The sequence below is a fragment of the Hordeum vulgare genome, chromosome 4H (genome assembly GCF_904849725.1).
Source record: "Hordeum vulgare subsp. vulgare chromosome 4H, MorexV3_pseudomolecules_assembly, whole genome shotgun sequence".
In the NCBI taxonomy this organism is placed as follows: Eukaryota; Viridiplantae; Streptophyta; class Magnoliopsida; order Poales; family Poaceae; genus Hordeum; species Hordeum vulgare.
This window is the reverse complement of record NC_058521.1, coordinates 203663860-203688894: the sequence shown is the minus strand read 5'-3', so window position 1 is coordinate 203688894 and position 25035 is coordinate 203663860.

Below are 25035 nucleotides of genomic sequence, written 5' to 3'. Positions count from 1 at the left end.
TCAAGGCCGATGGCATGGGTTCACGCTTTCAACCAAGATTTCCGCTATTAGTTGAGTGTGGTGTGTTGGCCTTCAAGGCCCTATCTACATAAGACTTGACCGTGATGGTCACTATTTGTATTAGACAGTATGTATGGGTGTAAGACTCTTGTTATCCAGTTTTTGTGTGTTTGATGAGCATTGATATTTGGCATCAGTCAGAACGTACATTCTGTGACCACAAGTTATAAGTCTGGGTCCCCAGAGAGTTGGTATCAGATCCATACTAACTGTGGGAAGCCCGTAGTTAGCACAGACGCTAATTAGGAGAAAACTGTTTTTCACGCCCTTCAAATCATTTGCAAAACCTGATTATTTCTCAACTCTCCTAAATCTTCAAACGCCTTAGTACTTCCACCCTTCATTCCTTCAACTCTCCTCATCTTCTTTTTCGAGACTTGCAAACAGTCGCTAGCATCCTTACGCCCCTGACCACTGGAGTACTTAAAATCCTGTGGGTAACTTGGATGGGAAAAACCTTTCTAAGCAATCACACACATACTTGGGAGACAAGGTTGTGAGCGCCGCGACAAGACGATGCCAATAGAAGCTACCGTCTTGAGGAATGAGGACATCGAGATGGTGACACCCTCGACCCTATCCTAGATTGATGCAACATCGGCCTACGATGATCGGGACATAAGATATGCAAGATCATGGTATGCATCGCTAATAGAGCGACCTTTGTCATTATTGATGTTGTGTCGACCACCACCGGTGGATGACAACCTCGCCATTTAGTATGCCTCACCTTAATGAGAGGAAGATGGTTCTCTTCATCCCCCGCTCTTGGTGTCGATATTTTCATCGACGTAATTGACGGGTCGGAACTCTATCAAGCCTTGTCGATGTCATTGCATAAAGGATGTCCACTTGTAACTTTTGATGCCTTGGAAGGCAAGAAGACATTGACACAATTACGAGACCAACAAAATACCATGTTGATGACAGCCATGAGGAGCCCCCTTCACCGACAGCTCACCTGATCAGAAATCGTCAAGGACTCTTTCCATCTCAACCCAATTCATTACGGCAAACAACAATAAGAGACATAGCTACACCGTAAGAAGACCCACAAGACTTAGCCGACTCCTCTCGAAAGCACGAAGCAAGCACGACAATTGAGTTTGAGGAACCCTAGGGTAGGATGAGTCATGCCCCCCGTATGCGAAGTCGAGTCTGTGAAATAGTTCGAATGGGACCGTATTGGGTGTTGCTTCTTTTACTTGTTTATGCATGGATATACGTCGCACTTTTTCACTGGGCAACGAGTATGTGACTATATCACCCGCCTCGTGTTGATGTTTGTGTTAGCCTTTCGGCACTTGTTTGATTGCACTTGCAGTATACCACCCCCTTAGGCACTCATCTCTATGCTACTTTTGTCTCTCCAACTTTCTCGATAGCTGGAGACTAGCAAGACATGATACACCAAGGGTCCCCTTAGACAGACAGCTAACGCTGAAGACGCTAACTATAACATGGTCAACCAGACGCGAGGCATCGAATTTATGCTTCCCCTCGAGATGGGAAACCCCTCCCTAAGCAAACCTAAACCGCACAAGGTTCCCCAGCTCAAACTTCTGGCCACATGTCTAATACATGGATTTGCCACGGCACCTATTGAGCTCCAATAACCCACGATTAGCACTAGATCCATTATGGAACAAGTGACCAGAGTGAATGAGTATCCTTCATTCTTAAGCTAGTACCAGAACCCTCATGCCATATGAAAGATCTTCTGGTATATATGATTTGTAGAAAATGGTTTGTTGTATGATAATAGGTGTCTTCATGATATAGCTAGACTATCTTAGTGGATATTAAGACCCTTATGATGGTAGGTGAACTTGGTCAAACAAGTTGATAAAGTAGCACAACTTGAGTATGTTTGGATTCAATAGGACAATTATGATCTTGAGCTAAAATTCTTGGTGGTACAATAAAATGACTTTGTCAAGTAGTAGTCATGGTTTGATGATGTTACCATAATGACTTGGGGTAACGAGTAAGAGTTCTTGTTGGGCATGAGATTTGGATTTAACACGTGATATTTTTTTTGACCGAACACTGCAAGCACTACTGGAATTCAGTTTTTTGCCATGTACGAACTCTTTGTGATCAGCTAGCGGACGACAAAGAGTGTCTTTGCCGTCAGCTGCCACAAAGCGGACGACAAAGAAATGGCTAATGGCATAGATGGTCTTTGCCATCAGTAACATCTTTGCCGTCAGCCACGGACGGGAAAGAGCTGCAAAGCAGATGACAAATATACAGGTGGGGCCCATCTGACCGCGGGGACGTTAGGTCAAACTGGAGTCCCTTCTTTGCCGTGTTCTAGCGGATGGCAAAGGGCCAGAGGCAGACGGCAAAGAGTCTAGACTCTTTGTCGTCCGCCGGTAGACAGCAAAGAGCTAAGTCCGTAACGGCTCTTCGCCCCCACCCTGCCCCTCTCTCTCTCTCACTCTGACTCACTGTGTAACGGCACCACTCTCTTCAACTCCTCTCCCCGACGCCCACCGCCGCCACCAACGTCGCGCCGCCGCCCCCGGCACCGTCCCGCAGCCCCAACACCCCCGGCGCCGCCCCGCCGCCCGAACACCATCGGCCCCGCCACCCACGACGCCACAGTCGACCCTGCCGATGAGCCCCCACACACACTCGACCCCACGGGAAAATTAATTATTTGTTATTTAGATTTTTGGAATTAGATTATAACTACAAAGTTGATTTTTTATTGTTGTTGCAGTAGTTGTTCTTGTTATTCTAGTTGTTGTAGTAGTTGTTGTTATTGTAGTTGTGGTAGTAGTTGTTGTAGTTAGTTAGCTTAGTAGAAAGAAGAGGAGGAAGAAGAAGATCAGGAGGAGGAGAAGAGGAGATCAATCATAAGTAGAAGAAGAAGAGGAGGAATAAGAAGAAGAGGAGGAAGAAGAAGAAGGGGAGGAGATGAAAAAAAGGACGAGAAGAAGAAGAACAAGAACAGGAGGAGAAAAAAATAAGGAGAAGAAGAAAAGAAGAAGAGAAGAAGAAAAAATAAGAAGGAGAAGAAGAGAAAAAATAAGAAAAGAAGAATAAGTAGAAGAAGAGGATAAGGAAAAAATAGAAATAGAAATAAGAGGAAGAAAAAGAAGAAGAGGAGGAAGAAGAGGAGAAGAGGAGGAGGAGGAGGAGAAGAAGAAGAAGAATAAGGAGAAGAGAAGAGGAGACGAAAGAGGAAAAATGAAAAGCAGGAAGAAGAAGAAGAAGAAGAAAAAGAGAAGAAGGAGAAGGAGGAGGAGGGGAAGGAGCCCTCCGTCTTCTCCTTATTCTCTCCTCCTTCTTCTCCTTCTTCTTGTCCTTCTTCTCTCCTCCTTATTATCCTTCTTCTTCTCCTTCTTTTTCTCTTCTTCTTTGTCTTCTCCTCTTCCTTATTCTCCTCCTCCTCCTTCTTCTTCTCGTCCTCCTTCTTCTTCTCTTCTTGCTTCTTCTCTTTCTTCTTCTACGTAGTTTATTTTCCCTAACAAAGATGACATGATGAGATTAGTTAGGGTGAAAACATCATAAGAACCTTGGTTAGCTCTCAACTCAGTTAATTATCCTCCAAAATGACATAATAAGCTCAAAATGGCATAAAAACCTTGGTTAGCTCATGAATATTATATTCTTAGCTTGTTTTCCTCTAAAATTACATAATTATCCCATATGGCTCCAAAAAGACATAATTAGATAATTTAGCTCCAACAAGAGGACAATAGGTAAAGAAATAGGAAAAATGAAAAGAAGTTAGAAGAAGAAGGACGAGGAGGAGGAGGAGAAGAAGGAGGAGAAGAAGGAGAAGGAAGAGAAGTCCTTCTCCTCCATCTCCTTCTCCTCCTCCTCCTTCTTCTTCTTATTCTCCTTCTTCTTGATTTCTTCTTCTTCTTCTCCTCCTCCTCTTTCTTCTCCTCTTTCATATTCTCCTTACCTTATTTTCCCCAACAATGACATAATTAGCCAATTTAGCTCCAAAATGACATAATAAGCTCAAAATGTCATAAGAACCTTGGTTAGCTAATGAATATTATATTCTTAGCTTGTTTTCCTCTAAAATATCATATGATGTTCTTCTTCTGACTTTCTTATTCACATTTTTGCAGATTGGATGTACTACATGCATGGAAGCTGGCATTTGTGGGGTGCCTTATTAGTTCTAGTTTTCATTTGAGTTGATGAACAATGTCAAACTATATCTATATGTATCTATGGATGGACAGTGTAAAACTTTGTATGTTGGTTCATTCGATATATGGGATGTACATTGATGAACTTTACATGTATATCATATATGTGTGGTGAACTATATATATGTGTTGTGAAATATATATTATATATGTTCTCTGAAATATATATGTGTGCTGTGAAATAATAAAAAACAAACAAAACAGAAGCTATATGGGCTCGTTGCCATCTGACAGCTGATGGCAAAGAGATTTGCCATCAGATGGCCGACGGCAAAGGTGCCACATGGCACCAGGCTGTGCACCCTAGGGGGCAGCAGCAGCTGGCCATATAGCTTCTTTGCCGTCTGCTGCCCGGGGAGGCTGACGACAAAGAGAAGAAAAATAGATTGGCTGTTATGGGGGAAGTAGACAACAAAGACTAGGGGGAAGCTGACGGCAACGGCTACGGGGGAAGCAGACGGCAAAGGCTACGGGGCAAGCAGACGACAAAGCCTCCTTTAGACCTAACAGAGGCGTCGCCAGTCGACTACCGTCTCAAATTCTTTGCCGACTGCTCGCTGCCAGTACTGACAACAAAAAGCTCTGTCGTCCGCTTAGGGAAGGCTGGCAGCAAAGAAGCTACAATGTCGTTGTAAGCTGACGCAGAATCTTTGCCGACAGGAGGCTGACGGCAAAGAGCTTTGCCATTGGTGGGGTCCTCTTTGTCATCTGTTATGGCGGACGACAAAGAAGCAGATTCCTGCAGTGAAGGGCAACGCCCCCCATAGCCATACACCTTTATTAAATAGAAGTTACACTATATACTACCTCGGTAACCCAAAGAAAAGAAAAATGAAAAGGACGAAAGTCCTAATCTAATTAGAGAGCTACATTCAAGGTGGGGTTAAGAAAGAGCATTTCAGCATGTCTTCTTTAAACTTAGGCTTAATCCTATGTGCCATAACAGTCTTGTCTGTTATAAATCCTGACTTCCAGACAAAAAATCTAGGTTGAACATTCTGAAAAACTTTAGCATTTCTCACAAGACAAATGTTCCAATAGGCAATGGACACCATCTGAGAGAAAAAAGGGTGCTGAAAAAAGCTTTGGGAATTGGAGGCTGCAACTGCCATATCGTTAGTATCGCACCAGTCAACTTGCAAATAGCTCCACATTATACTAATGAAGAGGCAAATGACGAACAGATGATTCCTATCTTCTCGGACTTGTGCATGCAAGATCCTTCAATTAACATGTGATCTTAATAGAGTATCGATGGTGAATGAGGCCGCATGGTTCAGAGTAAATTGCATTTAGTCCGATAATGTCGATCATGATACCAAGTTTCTAGGTGTGTAGCAAATAGAAGTAATTGGAGTTGTAAAGTTTATTTATGAATCCATATAAGTGTGTCCTTGGAGATTAGTTGGCCATGATACTGGAAGGTGGTGGGTATACTATGGCATAGTCCTTGCAATGATATGTGGATTATGAGGACTCTAGGTGATCATGTGGAACCCCATCGATATTGGATTTTTAGGAGCGATGGGTCGAGTGACGGTTGATAGGATTGATGGACCGCTTGATTGGATTTGTAGGAAGGAAACAAGACCTTGGACTGGTGTACTATATATGTGTTACCTTAACATAGGGCTGCACTACCCTGGCCATTGAATACACTAGATGAGCACTTGGATTTGTAGTGTTTTAATTCAGGGTTAGCAGCTTATATGCTTTCTCGAGGATTCTTACATCGGTATATAGGTGTAACTTAGCTACAGTTTACATATGAGATTTGGTTTAAGGTCCTTCCCTCAAACCTTGGAGTTGACTAGCATGAGGGATGTGGAGTTGACTTATGTGAGGTGGTACCTTCGACGATATAGGGTGATTTTGTTCGGAGATAGAGGTTAGACTATTGGCATCTAAGGAGTGTTCTTAGGGATAAGATGATAGACGCTCAATCACATCCTAAGTTCTTGAGACCCTAAAGGATCAGCGAGCCCTAAAATGGTCGGATTATAACCATAGGAAACGGCTCTAAGTCGTTGGACTATGGCCAATACCCTGCCCCGACCACCTCCATTCATGTCTATGAGAAACATGGGCATCAAGGACTAGACTATGTCGGAACACAAACCCCTTGGCAATTTACCACCGATAACAAACCCCCGCTCCTCTCACCTATCTCATGAGAAGTGTTCTTATATGATGCTTGGGGAAGTATGTTGTTATCCTCATGGATGACATACTTATTCACCCAATAACATGAGAAACACCTTAGTCCTCTTTGGACAAGGCCCAGGAACACTGATCACCATGCCTCTCAAGAGTAAGGTATTACCTTTAGAAAATGGACTCCCCAAAGAAATCTCCAAGCATCAAAATTCAATGCTACCCAAGATGAGGCGAAGAATTGCCATTGTTGGGAAACCACGACAAAGCAGAAGAACCAATAGAAGTCAAGCACCGCTCCTCTGTCGGCTACATCAACTATGCCCAGAAGCATCGACGTAGCATGCATTCATGACAACAACGACAAATGGCCGGAGAGAATGAAGTACATACAGGGGCAACTTACTCAAGTAGAAGATCTCGACGAAATGCCTACGACGACCCACTTCAACACCCTTAAGGATGAGAACCACATACGACCGTAGATCGCCTGCTTTAAAGAAATCAAGGACCTCTCCGTCTGCGGGGAGTTGCACAAAGACCTTGACTGTTCTATTCTAACACGAGACATCTAGGTGTCAGTAACCAACGTGCGCAGCCCCGGGACCAACACCCACACACACTACCTTGCCACGTATTCCGATCTCGGAGTACACATGCAAGACACACCCTTGTGAGAACTTAGTTCGCCAAGCCCTTGACCCTTAGTCTAGTCTAGCCTACTGCAAGAACTCCGATCATGTTTAGACAAAGATGAGTGAAGAATTCGAAGCTGTATCATAAAGCACTTCGAGACCCACATGAGCAACATGGGGACGTGAATACTGCCCCGACCTTAAGTTTTGTATCTCTCCAACGCCTAGCCTAGGAATCTCAGGTACGAGACTCTTGTAAGGGGGATAGGTCTGGCACACCCTGTGTTTTGACTAATTTAACTTATCTCAAAAATTGGGACCAATTAAAAATTTGTGAGCGCTCGTGACACTTGATGTGATTGTAGCTTGCTTGCTAGTTTGCTTGTGTTTTAAGTCACAAGGTTCCTACTATTCTGTAGACTCACCTCCTTGACCCAAACCTTTGTCCATTGACCATATCATGTGCATAGGACCAAAAACTATTTTTACCCAAATATTATTTTGACCAAAAAGCACTTATTGAATTTAATGTTTTCAAAAACTCCTCAGTTGGCATTTGTACTATAAGTCCTCAAATTGGCGAAGTTGTTCTGCCCCAAATATTTTATTTGGATCCCATTATGAAAAAGACTTCCCACAACCACAAAATTATTATTCTAGAAGTTATTTTCCTATTTTATTTAAATACTTTTTTCTGAGGCCATAAATCGTTTTTACAAAGAAATATTACTTTTCTTGCTTTCAAAATATTTGGTAAGTTTTAGGGAAACTCAGTGAACATGTATGTTTCGTATAAAAGAGTTTAATTACTTGGTAATGTTCAAAAGATTGGAAAAAACCATTCAAAACCCTTTTTGTCTATTTCAACCTTTTGAAATATTTCTATAAGAAATATTGTCAATAAAACCCAGTCAAATTCTAGCAAGTCACACATGGTATATGTGATTATCTTGCCAAGTTCCATATCAATCCAAGTTGACTTGGTTCACCTAAACATTCCAAAACCCTATCTGTCCGAAACGAAATTTGAGCAACTCTACATTGCAAATTGTCTTTAATTGTGCTCAAATTTTGTGGGCATATTTTGAAAGTCCAATGATGCATCCACACCAAGTGGTGCATCAAGGAGAATAGATGGAATTTCCCAAAACCCCTCAAAATCTCCTTTGTTGATTCTAGAATTGGGAAAGTTTACATTGTGATGTTTCTCCAATTGATCCCAAACTTTTTGGACATGCTCTAGTACTGAAATAATGCCACCAAACCAAGTGGTGCATTAGTGGGAATTAAATTGCATGGTTTTATCTGCAGAACACCATTTCTGCACATTTCTTAGGTTTTCAAGTCTACATTGGAAACCTGCTCCAACAAATCTGAAATTTGGTGTCCAGTCTTATATTCACCTATCATGTGATATTGTTAAGTTTAACACAAGTGGACTACATTTGATATCCCTAACATGCATCAAATCTTTTGCTTTGTCCCCTTCTATTATTATCCTTGAGCTCATATTTCTACCACATTATTCTCTTATTCTATCTTAGCTCTAGTAACTTTGTCAAGGCCCCTGGTCAGTTATTAGAGGGTGACTCCCTCTCTTCACCACTCCCTTTTACCATGGCAGCCCCTCTTTTGTCCCTCCCAATAATTCTGTTCAAGCCAACTGTCGTGGGTATGAGCTTGACAGTAGATGTGTAGGGTACGAAAAGGATGGGCAGATCCTTAGCTACGGCGAGGTTGTATGAGTTCAGGCCTCTCTGCGGTGGAGGTAATAGCCCTACGTCTCAGTGCTCAGGGAGCTTGTTCTCGAGTGGAATATGGAATACAATGATTTTCTAACCCCTCTACCGGTGGGGGAGGGTGTCTTATATAGAGTGCGTTGATCTCGACAACGGTTCCGGTACAAGGGTGGAGTAGTGGCGATTGAATGTATACGTTACAGGTAACGTACGTCCTAAATGCTAATAAATGCACCTGGAAACGTACGACCATTTCCCTCCAGGGGGGTTACGATGTACCGAGTGGCATCCAGTCGGTCAACTTGATATCTTCCGAATGCTAGTCTGTGACTGGATGGACGAGGACCCATTACCGACTGGATGATGGGGACTCCTTAATTCAGTCGGAACTGACTAAGGCCCTTGTCCTTTGTGAGGGGTATTCCTTGGGTAGGACCTACAGGGCAGGCCTATGACCCTACCCTAGGACTATAACCCCATCATTAGTCCCCGAATGGATTGGGGTTGGAACGACGAGGCGATGCTTGAAGTTAGGATCTGACTGGAACGGATTTGTCTTGGGCGTTGCTTGCCTCGATCCATTTTATCTTTTCTGACCAACGATCCGAGTGGAAATCTCCGTGGATCAAAATGTCGGACACCGAGTGTTTTCAGGGTATCTCTTGACGCGACCCGTCAACTGACAGCAGCGGATTTTACGGGATCTTCAAATTTCGGTTTCCGTGCGCTCAGCGGGGATGACGCCAGCGCGCTCGAGTAGCGCCTGAAGCCTCGTTTCTCGCTCCTTCAACTCCTCCACTGATATCGCCGCGGCCGGTCGGGGGATAAGGTTTCGGGGCCACCTGCCAGCGACCCAGTCGGAACCTTACTTAAATCCCGGCGGCAAGGGTTTTTCGTTACGCCCGCCGGATCTCTTGCCTTTGCTTCGTGCTCCTCGCCTCCTCCAGCGCACCTAACCTCTCCACTCCTCCTCCCTCTCCGCAAACTCACAACTTCCGCCATGACCAAGGGTCAGACCAGCAAGATGGAGGCGAGGAAGAAGAAGGGGAAGGCGGCGGCTCCTGCTCAGCGGCGGCAGCGGCCGTTGCCGGAGGGGTGGATTCAAGGCAACTTCCTCCCCTCAACGGTGACGGAGGGGGATCTGCTGCAGCTAGTGGAGGACGGGATGATCGTCGACAAGTCTTGGAGGCTGCCGGCGGAGAATGAGGTTGAGCCGGCACCCCGGGAGGGGGAGCGCGTCTTGCTGCTCAGCCATGTCTACCGAGGTTTCTCCCTGCCCCTGCATCCTTTCTTTAGGGGCATCATGACCACTTCGGGGCACAGCTTCACCACTTCCCTCCGAATGCTATTGCCCATCTCTCTGCTTTCATCGTTATGTGCGAGTGCTTTATCGGCTGCCCCCCCCCCCCCCATTGGGGGTTGTTCAAACATATATTCTCTGCTAGATCTCAGACTATCAAACGACTCAACCAGTCGGATGATAAAATGCATCTTCTCCAACTCTGCGGAGGCTTAGGTTTCCAGAAAAAGAGTCGGAGTAGTTATCCTGCTGTTTAGCTGAGCGAGTCGGTCCGAAACTGGCAGTCGACGTGGTCCTACTGCCAAGACGTTGCCTGTCCGAATGCCTCTTCTGGGTTGCCCCCTTTTAGCCTAGATCGTCCCGCTCCACCTAAGCAGCTCGACATCCAGCCCCTGGTCGACGCACTCGTAGACGTCGTCAGGAGGGGAGTCACCGGCATGGATTTGCTGGAGACTTTCCTTGGTCGGCGCATACAACCACTGCAGGCTCACGACCACGCCATGTGGCACTACTCCGGGACCGAGGACTCCACATCACTGGCACCTGCGAGAACCCCAGAGTGTGACCGAGGAGAAGGTGGCGTTTCGGGTGCTCCAGATCACTGGCACCTGCGAGAACCCCAGGGGGTCTCGGCGAGTGAGAGCTTTCAGCGCGGACAATCCTCCTCCGAATCAGGTGAGTACCATGTGCCGAGTCCACGTATCTGTTTTAGTTTTATTGCTTTCTTGAATCTCTGCTTGTCGCTGGATGTCGCCGACTGTATTTCACGCAGAAGTGGACCAACTAGTTTTCTCCTGTCTCGAACGGGAACCCGGACGAGGAGGAGCAAGAAGGCAGCCAAGAGGGCAGCATGGAGAGGGGCGAGTACGTCTCCGACAGCGGGGAATCGGAGGAAGAGACTAGCGAGGAAGAGGAGGAAGATGAAGAGCAGGCCTCGCCGCCTCCGCAATTAGAGCATCGGACCAAGCGCCGACACGAGCCTGCCTTTCCCTCGGTCCCTCCAGCATCTTCGAGTGCTCCGCCCACTGCCCCGGTGGTCCCGAGTGCTCGGAGCACCAAGAGGGCCAGGGACGCTGCTGCTGAGCCTGCGGGTCAGTCTTCCAAGGCGGCCAAACCGAGTGGGCCCAAGCCTCGGAAGGCTCTGTCGCGGAAGAGGGTTGTTGTCCCCATCACCTCCACGTAAGTGTATCAATCTTCCAATTTCTTCTGATATCCGAGTGGACTCCTGTTTATTGGTCGAATGGATTTCACTCGACAGAGTCGCTACTTCTGCCACCTCTCCAGCGCACCAGGAGGATGACCCCATGGATACAGACAACGTCGTCTCGTCCCAGCTAGGTGCGTTGTAGTGACTCCGGGTGTTTTATACTATCGCGTCTCGAATTCTATCATAGGTCCTGCCTCTTTCTTTTTCTGAGATCTTGCGTCGTTTGGTCTATCAGGGGCGATTTGCGTGGACGAGGGTGATCAGGGGAGAGCTGAACAAGTTGCGGAGCCTGTTCTTGAGGCTGCTCCGCCTGTTGCTGCTCCCGCTGCCGACGTGCCGCCGACTGAGGCGCTGCCGCCGACTGAACCGGCACTGGTGGTTGAAGAGCCGACTCGAGCGGACCTTGGGATGCCTCAGGGACTTCCGACGATGCCAGGCTCGTCGAATGTCGAGTTCAACATCCAGCGTCTCCCGGAGGAGCAGGTGAGAGCGGCCAAGGGAGCCATGGTGCAGGCGGAGCTGATGGCTGGAGAAGCCAAGAGGGTCTACGACTCCGTCGCATCCTTGTACCAGCGGAGCTTGGAGCTGCGGGATGATATCTGAGTAAGTGGGCTAGTAAGAATTTACTTTTCTCTTGTAACCCACTAGGTATTTGTGGATAGCATCAGTTGTTTGCAATGGGTTCACTCTGAGTGAACCCAGTGGGTGTAGTCCCCGAGACTTCTGTCGAGTGCTTGCACCGGCGGTTGTCTTTATACATATTGTCTTTTCTTTGGTCAGGTCTGTAAATAATATGACCGACTGCGAGCAGTTGTGGCACTCGGAGTGCACATACTGTAAGAGTCCCGAGAATAATTTTTACTCAGGTCGGGTAGTATTGGCCTCGTAGGCATAGGTGGTAACATGCATCTCAATAGGGCGGCCCTACTTGAGTTGAATGCCAGTGGGGTCACTCTTAGTGAACTCACTCGGTGTAGTCCCCAAGACCACTGTCGACTGTTTGTGTCGGCAAGGTTCTGAAGAACTTAGACTTTTATTGTTGAATTTATCTGATCGTCTCTTGGCGCTGACTGGCAGAAAACTTGCGAGATGGGGACAACATATGAGACTCTCAGGGCAGAAAAGGTGCAATTTGCTGGTGAGCTGGATGTGGCCCTGCTTGCAATGGCTGGTATGAAGGAGATTCTGGCGGAACGAGAGAAGTCGCTGGAGCAGGCCCGTGAAGCGAACAAAGTGCTGACGTAGGAAGTTGAAAAGATGGGGAAACAAAGGACTGCTCTGAACAAACGTTGCAGAGCACAGGAGAAATACGTCAGTGACTGGGCTCGGCAGATGATGACCCGTCTAGCTGGTAAGTCCTGCTTTTTCCGAGTGCTTGTGGTATGTGCGTCACACTCAGCGCTTATTGTTTGCTTGTCCCGTTGTCGCAGATTTTTGCAGTGACGCTGAAGTTGAAGCAGCTGATGTGGAGCGGTCCATTCGAGAGAACGTTCCACTCGGCGAGGATGCCAACCGAGATCTGCTCCGAGCGCACATCCGCGTGGGCAAAGTTGGTCCTTTCGTCGGTTGACTGAGAGAAGTCGTCGGCCGGATCGACAAGGAGCTTTGGCCTAAAGATGAGTCGCAGCAGGAGATGGAGAACCCGATGGCTCGACTGGAGGAGATTCCGAACCGAGTGCAGTCGTGGAAGAAATCTGCAGCTCGTTATGGTGCAGATGTTTCTCTGTCCCTGGTCCGAGTCCATTGCAAGGAGGTGCGCGAGGAGAAGCTGAAGACATTGAAGGTGGCCAACACGAAGAAACTTCGATTCGAAGAATTCATGGAAACTTTCCTTGAGAGTGCTACCCGCATTGCCGACGGTATTGATCTGGAGACGTTCGTAGAGCCCTCCAGTCCTGGCACCGATCCAGACGACGCGTAAGAAAACTTTATCCTCGGTATGCCGAGTGTTGATTTGTAAGAAACTTTGTCCAGTGCTGTTGGCCGTCACATTCTTGTTTTGGTGTGGGTAAGCTTTATCCACACCGAGCCACTATCTTTGTTTGAACCTTGAATCGAATCCTTTGCTATTCTGTTGCAATTTTGACTCGAGTTTTTGTTTGGCGTTTCTTGGTGAAGCCAAAGGCAAACATTCGGAACATGTCAGTTGTCTTGACATCTGCATGAGCCTCATTGAGGGTCCGTAGAATGGCCGACTGGATCTGTATGATCACCGAGTGGATCGGTAGGATCGTACTCGGAGGTCAAAGAGTACTTGGGCGATACGGGATCGCAGCTAGGTTGTCGAGTGCGACTATCAGGTCGCACTCGGGGCGATTTTGTACTGATGTAGTTGTCAGTTGTTTTGACGTCCACATGAGCCTCAATGAGGGTCTGCAACTCATGTAGTTGTCACTTGTTTTGACATCCACCTGAGCCTCAATTAGGGTCTGCAACTCATGTAGTTGTCACTTGTTTTGACATCCACATGAGCCTCAATGAGGGTCTTTAACTCATGTAGTTGTCAGTTGTTTTGACATCCACATGAGCCTCAATGAGGGTTGTTGTTTTGACATCTACATGAGCCTCAATGAGGGTCTGTTGAGTTCCCGAGTGTACCTGTAGGATACAGTCGAAGGCATGTGGGTGCTTAGGCGATTTTGCATCGCATCGAAGTCCCCGAGTGTGGCGTTAAGTGCACACTCGAAGAAAGTTAATACTTAGGCAATTCATGATCGCAGCTAAGTCCCCGAGTGTGGCGTTAAGTGCACACTCGAAGAAAGTTAATACTTAGGCAATTCTGGATCGTAGCTAAGTCTCCGAGTGTGACGTTAAGTGCACACTCGGAGAAAGTTCATACTTAGGTGATTCTGGATCGCAGCTAAGTCCCCGTGTGTGACGTTAAGTGCGCACTCGGAGAAAGTTCATACTTAGGCGATTTTGGATCGCAGCTAAGTCCCCGAGTGTGACGTTAAGTGCACACTCGGAGAAAGTTCATACTTAGGTGATTCTGGATCGCAGCTAAGTCCCCGAGTGTGACGTTAAGTGCACACTCGGAGCAAGTTAATACTTAGGCGATTCTGGATCGCAGCTAAGCCCCCGAGTGTGACGTTAAGTTGACACTCGGAGAAAGTTAATACTTAGGCGATTCTGGATCGCAGCTAAGCCCCCGAGTGTGACGTTAAGTGCACACTCGGAGAAAGTTCATACTTAGGCGATTCTCGATCGCAGCTAAGTCCCCGAGTGTGTCGTTAAGTGCACACTCGGAGAAAGTTCATACTTAGGCGATTCTGGATCGCAGCTAAGTCCCCGAGTGTGACGTTAAGTGCACACTCGGAGAAAGTTCATACTTAGCTATTCTGGATCGCAGCTAAGTCCCTGAGTGTGACGTTAAGTGCACACTCGGAGCAAGTTCATACTTAGACGATTCTGGATCGCAGCTAAGCCCCCGAGTGTGACGTTAAGTTGACACTCGGAGAAAGTTAATACTTAGGCGATTCTGGATCGCAGCTAAGCCCCCGAGTGTGACGTTAAGTGCACACTCGGAGAAAGTTCATACTTAGGCGATTCTAGATCGCGGTTAAGTCCTCGCGTGTGACGTTAAGTGCACACTCGGAGAAAGTTCATACTTAGGCGATTCTGGATCGCAGCTAAGTCCCCGAGTGTGACGTTAAGTGCACACTCGGAGAAAGTTCATACTTAGGCGATTTTGGATCGCAGTTAAGTCCCCGAGTGTGACGTTAAGTGCACACTTGGAGAAAGTTCATACATAGGTGATTCTGGATCACAGCTAAGTCCCCGAGTGTGACGTTAAGTGCACACTCGGAGAAAGTTAATACTTAGGCGATTCTGGATCGCAGTTAAGCCCCCGAGTGTGACGTTAAGTTGACACTCGGAGAAAGTTAATACTTAGGCGATTCTGGATCGCAGCTAAGCCCCCGAGTGTGACGTTAAGTGCACACTCGGAGAAAGTTAATACTTAGGCGATTCTGGATCAAAGCTAATTTTTTTTTTGAGACCGGAGTCTGCGACCGCGGAAGAACTTTGAACCTGCAGAAAACTCAATCTGCTCTATATTATTTCACCAATACTTGTTCTTTACATTGCTTCAGTCGATGGTCACGTGTAAAAGCGCTTCAAGAGATCTCCGTTCCATGCTCGCGGCTCGTCTGTCTCCCTGTCGATGTTGTAGAGTCTGTATGCCCCATTGTTCAGCACCTTGGAGATGATGAAGGGTCCTTCCCAGGAAGGAGCCAACTTGTGAGGTCTTTGCTGATCCACTCGGAGCACCAGGTTGCCTGCTTGAAACGTACGACTCCTGACATGCCGCGCGTGAAAGCACCGCAAATCTTGTTGATAAAAGTTGAGCGAGTCAGTGCCATCTCGGGCTCCTCCTCTAGAAGGTCCACTCCATCTTGCCTTGCTTGTTCTGCTTCAGCTTCGGAGAAGAGTTTGACTCGTGGAGCGTTGTGAAGTAAGTCACTCGGAAGGACTGCTTCTGCTCCGTAGACAAGGAAGAACGGTGATCGCCCTGTAGATCTGTTCGGAGTTGTGCGGAGACCCCAAAGTACTGAAGGTAACTCGGTGACCCATGCGCCAGCGGCGTGTCCCACCTCTCGCAGGAGTCGGGGCTTCAAACCTTGAAGAATAAGTCCATTCGCCCGCTCTGCTTGTCCATTGGATTGGGGATGTGCTACGGAAGTCAAAGTTTGTCCCGTTGTCCATGATTATGCTGTGAGGTACACCGAATCTGGAGATGATGTCCCTGATAAACTTGACGGCTGTTGAGGCGTCGAGTTTCTTGATGGGCTTGGCTTTGATCCTTTTCGTGAACTTGTCGACTGCCACCAACAGATGTGTGTATCCCCCTTGGCCTGTCTTGAATGGTCCGACTATATCTAATCCCCAAACTGCGAACAACCACACAAGAGGGATTGTCTTCAACGCAGATGTCGACTTGTGGCACTTGTTGGAGTAGAACTGACAGCCCTCACATCGGTCGCCTATATCTTTAGCCATCTCGTTTGCCTGCAGCCAGAAAAAACCAGCCATGAATGCCTTGGCGATGATTGCTCTTGAAGAGGCGTGATGACCGCAGGTCCCCGAGTGAATATCTTCCAGGATCAGCTGCGCCTCCTTTGGGGAGATGCATCGTTGGAGAACTCCTGAAACGCTCTCCCTGTACAATTGGCCATCAATGACAATGAATGACTTCGACCTGCGGACTATCTGCCTGGCCTGGACTTCGTCTTCTGGTAGTTCCTGTCTCAGGATATATGCAATGATTGGCACAGTCCAATCGGGGATGACAGTAAGAATCTCCATGACCAGATCAAGCACGACAGGTACATCGACTTCAGTCGGATCTGTTGAACTCTTTGGTTGTACTGGTTCCTCTGTAAAAGGATCTTCTTTGACTGAGGGAAGGTGGAGGTGCTCGAGGCAGACGTCACTCGGGACTGGTCTCCTTGTGGATCCGAGTTTTGCCAACTCATCCGCTGCTTGGTTCTTCAGTCTCGGAACATGGTGAAGTTCTAGACCTTCAAACTTCTTCTCAAGCTTCCTCACTGCATTGTAGTATGTGGTCATGGTGGGGTTCCCGACGTCCCACTCTTTCATCACTTGATTGACCACCAAATCCGAATCCTCGTAGACCATCAGGCGACGGACGCCGAGTGAGATGGCCATACGCAACCTGTAGAGGAGAGCTTCATACTCTGCCTCATTGTTGGAGGAATCGAAGTGTTTCTGTAGCACATACTTGAGCTTGTCGCCCTTTGGTGATATGATCACAACGCCAGCGCTAGAGCCATTCAACATCTTGGACCCATCGAAGAACATTGTCCAATGGGCCGAGCAGATGTCGGTCAGTTGCTGTTGTTCTACCCATTCTGCTATGAAGTCAGCCACAGCTTGAGACTTAATAGCTTTCTTGGCCTCGAACTTGATATCGCAGTACAGCATCTCCATTGCCCACTTCGCCACTCGGCCTGACGCGTCTCGATTGTGGAGAATTTCCGACAACGGAGCATCAGAAACGATAGACACCAAATGGTCTTGGAAATAATGAGCCACCTTCTTCGCAGTCATGTAAATCCCGTAGATAAGTTTTTGATAGTGGGGATACCTCTGCTTGGAAGGAGTCAGGACCTCGGAGATGTAGTACACTGGTCGCTGAACTTTGTATGCTTTGCCTTCTCCTTCTCGTTCGACTGTAAGAACAGTACTAACGACTTGATTTGTAGCCGCGATATACAGAAGAAGGGGCTCTTTACTGAGCGGAGCAGTAAGAACCGGCTGGGTGGAAAGTAGGACTTTGAGGTCGTTGAATGCGACTTGGGCTTCGTCTATCCACTCGAAAGTCTCTGATTTCTTCATGAGTCGGTACAGAGGAAGTGCTTTCTCCCCGAGTCGACTAATGAACCTGGTCAAAGCCGCTAGGCAACCTGTGATCCGTTGAACATCGTGTATTCTGACCGGCCTCTCCATTTGGACGATGGTCCCAATCTTTTCGGGGTTGACATCGATCCCTCGTTCGGAAATGAAGAAACCGAGTAACTTTCCGCTGGGAACACCGAAGGAACATTTGGCGGGGTTGTGCTTGATATCGTACCTACGAAGGTTGGCGAATGTTTCTGCCAAGTCAGTCAACAGGTCGGAACCTTTGCGTGACTTGACTACCATATCATCCATATACGCCTCCACATTCCGACCGATCTGGTCGAGGAGACATTTTTGGATCATGCGCATAAAGGTAGCTCCTGCATTCTTCAAACCGAATGGCATAGTGATGTAGTAGAAGCACCCAAATGGGGTGATGAAGGCTGTTTTTAACTCATCGGGACCATACAAACGGATCTGATGATAGCCCGAGTAGGCATCAAGAAATGACAAACGATCGCAACCCGTAGTTGAATCGACAATTTGATCTATGCGAGCGAGCGGAAAATGGTCTTTCGGGCAGACCTTATTGAAATGCTTGAAGTCGATGCACATTCGGAGCGACTTGTCCTTCTTGGGCACCAGGACAACATTGGCGAGCCACTCGGAGTGGTGAACCTCGCGAATGAAGTTGGCTGCGAGCAGCTTGGCCACCTCCTCCCCGATTGCTTTCCTCTTGTGCGCGGCGGACCGGCGAAAGCGCTCTCGGATGGGCCGAGCGACGGGTCCACATGCAGTCGGTGCTCAGCCAACTCCCTGGGTACACCTGGCATGTCAGAGGGTTTCCATGCGAAGATGTCCCAGTTCTCAGGGAGGAATTGGGTGAGCTCGGCTTCCTATTTAGGATCGAGGGTGGTGGAGATGTTCGTCGGGGCAGCAGTGTCGTCCGTCGGGTGAATGCTGACCTTCTTCGTCTCTCCCGCTGACTGGAATGCGGATTCAGAAGCTGGTTTCTTTGAGCGCATCAGGTGGGCGGGGTCGACTGTTTTCTTGTACTCGTCGAGCTCGAGGACGGCCATCTGCTGGTCGGCGCTTCTTGATCCCTGCTGCAGGCACTCTTCGGCTCGCTGTCGATTGCCCGTGATGGTGATCACGCCTTTCGGGCCTGGCATCTTCAGCTTCAAGTATACATAACATGGACGGGCCATGAAACGCGCATACGCTGGGCGGCCCAGAATTGCGTGGTAAACGCTCTGGAAGTCCACCACTTCGAACGTCAGCTTCTCCTTGCGGAAGTTCTTGTCGGAGCCGAAAACGACGTCCAACGCGATCTGGCCAAGTGACTTGGCCTTCGGTCCAGGGACGACTCCATGGAACTACATGCTCCTCTCGCTGAGTTTGGACATTGGAATTCCCATACCCTTGAGTGTGTCGGCGTACATGATGTTCAAGCCGCTGCCGCCGTCCATGAGGACTTTGCGCAGTCGGACTCGTTCCACCATCGGATCAACGACCAGAGCCTGCCTCCCCGGGGTGGGTACGTGTGCTGGATGATCCGACTTTTCAAAGGTGATCGCAGTCTGAGACCATTTCAGGAACTTGGACTTGGCGGGGGTGGCCATGTTCACCTCTCTGTTCACCAGCTTCAGTCGACTCTTGCTCTGAACGTCAGCAAAAATCATGAGAGTTGCATGGACTTGGGGGAACGGATCCTCCTTATCCTCCTCATCCTGTTCGTTGTCTTTTTCACTCGGTTGCCCTTCGCCAAACCCCTGGATCAGGAGGCGACACTGTCGAGTGGTATGATTTGGATATATGGGGTTGCCTTCTTCGTCCATCTTCGTATGAACCGGACAAGGCTGGTCCAGGATGGGATTATTGAACTGCTTCTTCTTGGGGGTAAACTGCACCTTTGCTTTGCCCTTGAACTTGGCATTGGTTACGGCTGCAGCTTCTGCCTGCGGAGCGGACGGAGCCTTCTGCTTCTGTTTCCGAGTGTTATTCCCGTCTCCATCACCGACTGTCTTGTGCTTGCCGCTTCGGATGCGGTCCTCTTCTTCGCCATTTGCATAGCGAGCCGCTACCTCCGTCATCTTGCTCATGGAGATGTCGCCTGTCCGGCCAAACTTCAGGTACAGATCCCTGTACCGCACGCCTGCCTTGAATGCACAGACTGCTTGATGTTCAGTGACGTTCTCCACCGTGTGGTAGAGAGTCGTCCAACGCTGGATGAAGTCGCGCAGGGGCTCATTCTGCTTTTGGACGCAGTGCTGGAGCTCCACGAGGCCAACAGGGCGTTTGCACGTCCCCTCGAAGGTCCCGATGAACACTCGGGCCAGATCTGCCTAACCGTAGATGCTTGAGGGGGCCAACTGGTTCGGCCACGCTCGCGCCGAGCCGTCAAGCATCAGAGGGAGGTGATTCATGGCGACATGGCCGTATCCTCCCCCGATCTGGACTGCCACTCGGTAATCGTCTAGCCATGTTTCTGGCTTGGACTCCCCTGTAAACTTGCTAATTCCCGTCGCCAATCGGAAGTTGGGGGGAATGTCAGCCGAACGAATGGCTCGACTGAAACACTCGGGACCAGAAACAATGGTCCTCCTTCCACTCGGACGATCAATATCGTGACTATCGCAGTGGGCTCGACCCCTGTCGACCCTCCGCTGGGCGATATGCCCTCTTACGTCAGGTCTTGGGTCGTAAGTGCCGTCGACTGAACGCCGGTCATCATGATGTCGGGGCCCATAGGGCCCACCCCGCGGAGGGGTGCGTGAACGGCGACGATCTTCGGGATTTATGGAACGACTGCCTCCTCTGTGTCGCTGATGAGAACCAAGGCTATGAACTGAGCGATGCGTATTCACATGAACAGAACTATTGTAGATCTTGTTGTGCGACTGGGAGACCGCCGAGTTTTGCTGCTGCGCCGTATGCAACAGGGCGCGGATTTTCTTGATTCCCCTGCCACCCTCTGAATCAGTCGGCTGAAGGGAATCGCCTATCTTGGCTGCCGCGGCCAAGTTGAGGAGAGGCATGCGGAACAGCTCCACGTTGCTCCGTCGAGTGTGCCGACTGGCAGAACGGCAAAACAGACGACGTGCGCCGGACGTTTCGCCAATCTCGTGCTCGTTCCGGACAGCTTGACGGGGATCTTCGTGGGGATTGGCCATGTGTACTTTTGCTGCAGGCCCGCGACCCGCGTACTCGGAAGGAAACTCAGTCAGAACCGAGCCCGAGTGCTGAGAAAGCGGGGCAACCAGGACTCTAGAACCGCCACTTGTGAAGACGCGTTCTGACGCGCCTGGGCGTGTTGCACCCAACGCTGGAGCCGCGGACGGCGAGACCGCTTGCTGCGGCGCGTGACGGCGGTGCAGGTTGACACCGAAGCCGACTGTTGGAGAAGAAGAATGCCGCGGGCGCCGGCACGGAAGTGCGTAGCCCCGCGACCATGAAGCGCCTTGACGTCGAGATGGGCGTCCCGAAGCCATGCCGAATCATCGATGATGAAGGAGAGAGCGCCGAAGAAGATCTGGTGACCCATGCTCGAACCTCCACCGGACGACATGATGAAAGGAAGTAGTCGCAAACTCGCCGGAAGTCGCTTAGACGCCTGCCCCACGGTGGCCGCCAACTGTCGTGGGTATGAGCCTGACAGTAGATGTGTAGGGTACGAAAAGGATGGACAGAGCCTTAGCTACGGCGAGGTTGTATGAGTTCAGGCCCCTCTGCGGTGGAGGTCATAGCCCTACGTCTCAGTGCTCTGGGAGCTTGTTGTCGAGTGGAATATGGAATACAATGATTTTCTAACCCCTCTACCGGTGGGGGAGGGTGCCTTATATAGAGTGCGCTGCTCTCCACAACGGTTCCGGTACAGGGGTGGAGTAGTGGCGATTGAATGTGTACGTTACAGGTAACGTACGTCCTAAATGCTAATAAATGCACCTGGAAACGTACGACCGTTTCCCTCCAGGGGGGTTACGATGTACCGAGTGGCATCCAGTCGGTCAGCTTGATATCTTCCGAATGCTAGTCTCCGACTGGATGGACGAGGACCCGTTACCGACTGGATGATGGGGACTCCTTAATTCAGTTGGAACTGACTTAGGCCCTTGTCCTTTGTGAGGGGTAGTCCTTGGGTAGGACCTACAGGGCAGGCCTATGACCCTACCCTAGGACTATAAGCCCATCACCAATGCCCCCACATCCTTCCAGAGCACCTCTAGTATGCTAATGCACTATTTAAAGAAAAGATATGGGATTCTCATGTGGAAAATATGAGAAGCCCTTCTGAAACTTGTTATTGGTAGAAATGTGGCCTTGAACTACAAGTGCTAGCTACACTCCTCTTCCTGAGCTAAAAATTGGTAGTCTTGTAGTTATTGCATAGACAAGGCTACTAGACATGGTTTCATCCCAAGATACCCCTAAGTGCTAGCCCCAAGTTTCCTGTTGCAAACTTACGTGCAGTAAAAACCAATACCATCTCGCATGCATACCATGCATGCTAGACACCTTGGCCTGGGCAAAGGGTGGTTCTGGACACGATGTGACGTGGTGACCACGCTGGCTACAAGCAGTATCCGAGACCACCCAAGCTCATCTCATTGCCCCCTCGTTTTTCTTTTCCCCTTAGCTCCCTGACCCCTCTCGTTCTCTCCCCTTCCTCCTAACCTACCTCATGGACCAGCCCATAGCTCCTCCCCAGCCTTTTGTTTGCCCCAACGGCCGGATGGGCACCGCCATGGACGCAAGCGCAGCGCGTGTCCCCGAGCTACTCCTCGCCCTTGCACCCACATGTGGTCTTTCCTAGTCGCCGCTAGCCTCCCTCCGCTCCCCATCTCTCCTCCTCCATGTCCAGCGCCGTCGATGGCACCTCCTCCGCGGCCAGCGCCACGACAGACCAGGGCCTCCCATGCGGTTAAAAGCCACCTAAGATAGTGCGTCTACCTCCCCAAAGTCCACCGGTGGCCGGAGTGTCGCCGAGGGTGGATATAGTCGTCAAGGTGGGCACCATCACCCGCTCAGTCGGCCTCCTCTACCCTCCTCTGCTTCGAGTGGGAGGAGGGGGGTGAATTTCGCGACCGGGCCCTCATACGTCTCTAATGTATCTATAATTTTGGATGGTTCCATGCTATTATCTTGTCAACATTGGTTGTTTTGTATGCATGAATATGCTATTTTATATCTTTTTTGGGACTAATCTATTAACTCAGTGCCAAGTGCGAGCTCCTGTTTTTTCCGTGTTTTTGACCCTTTTCAGAGAAGAATATTAAACGGAGTCCAAATGGAATAAAATATTCGGAATGATTTTTTCCGGAACAGAAGATACGCATGGAACTTGAGAACCAGGATGCCGGGGGAGGCCACAAGCCCCCTAGACGCATCCTGGGGGGGCGCCTACTAGGCTTTTGGGCCCCCCGTGGCTCCTTTGGCCTACTTCTTTGGCCTATAAATTCCCTAAAAATATGAAACCATAGGAGAGAGCCACGAAAATACTTTTCCGCCGCTGCAAGCTTCTTTCTCTGCAAGATCCCATATGGGGCATGTTCTGGTGCCCTGCCGGAGGGGGATTCGGACACGGAGGGCTTCTTCATCAACACCATTTCCTCTCCAAAGATGCGTGAGTAGTTCACCACAGAACTTCGGGTCCATAGCTATTCACTAGATGGCTTCTTCTCTCTCTTGGATCTTCAATACAAAGTTCTCCATGATCTTCATGGAGATCTATCCGATGTAATCTTCATTTGCGGTGTGTTTGTCGAGATCTGTTGAATTCTGGATTTATGATCAGATTATCTATGAATATTATTTGAGTTTCCTCTGATCTCTTATATGCATGATTTGGTATCCTTTTAATTATCTTCGAGTTGTGGGTTTCGTTTGGCCAACTTGATCTATAATTCTTGCAATGGGAGAAGTGCTTGGTTTTGGGTTCATATCGTGCGGTGTCCTCACCCAGTGACAGAAGGGGTAGCGAGGCACACATCATGTTGTTGCCATCAAGGGTAAAAAGATGGGGTTTATATCTATTGCATGAATTTATCCCTCTACATCATGTCATCTTGCTTAAGGCGTTACTCTGTTCGTTATGAACTCAATACACTCTATGCATGCTGGATAGCGGTCGATGTGTGGAGTAATAGTAGTAGATGCAGACAGTATCGGGCTACTTGTCTCGGACGTGATACCTATATGTGTGATCATTGCCTTAGATATCATCATGACTTTGCGCGGTTCTATCAATTGCTCGACAGTACTTCGTTCACCCACCATAATATTTTCTATCATGAGAGAAGCCTCTAGTGAACACTATGGCCCCCGGGTCTACTTCACATCATATTTTCAGCTCTACACTTTCACTTTGTTGCACTTTCCGCCTTCAGATCTCACCTTGCAGTTAACCGTGAAGGGATTGACAACCGCTTTGTAGCGTTGGGTGCAAGTTTGCTTGTTTTTGCGCAGGTACTTCGGAGACTTGCCTTGGTACTCCTACTGGATTGATAACTTAGTTCTCAAACTAAGGGAAATACTTACTGCTACTGTGCTGCATCACCCTTTCCTCTTCAAGGGAAAACCCAACGCAAGCTCAAGAGGTAGCAAGAAGAATTTCTGGCGCCGCTATCGGGGAGGATCAAGTCAAGAATAGTCTCCCCTCAACGTGTCAATTTCTAGCATCGGGGACTATTCTAAGTGAAGCTTATCCAAGTAACTATCGCAAACACATCTCTTGCATTTACTTTCTTTGCCTTTTGCCTCTCGTTTTCCTCTCCCCCATTTCTGAAAAACATAAATTTACAAAAATATTTGCCTTTTTCGTTCGCCCTTTTCTTTCGTTTGCTTTCTGTTTTCTTGCGTGGGATAGTCTACCTATCCTTATGTCTAGTCCTATCACTTTGAGCGATACTCCCAAGAGAGAAGTTCTTAATTTCAAACAAAATGAGGGAGAAAATTTAAAGGATGCTTGGTATAGGATTTGCAATACTCAGAGTTGATCTACTCGTAAGCAATCTACTACCGTTCTGCTTCGCAACTTTTATGTGGGAATTTCCCCCTGGAATAGGTATGTTCTTGACACAACCGTAGATGGAAATTTCTTGGGTAGCCATACTGTTGATTCTTACGGTTCTTTAATAAATTTGGTAGGCTCACCCCCACTCATGGTTAATGGAACTACCTTAACATTGGAACATGTGATGCGTAGGCTGGATATCATTGAAAATAAAGTTGCTTCGATTGAACTCATTGAAAATTTGGATAAAAAGATCCACAATCAAATCACCCAGTATGGATCAAAGGTGGGAATTACATTGAAAAATTTAAAGGAGAGGGAACCCACTGTTAACGAAAAACTAGGTCTTGATTCCGCTAGAATTGGCAAACTAGAGGATGTTATAACCAA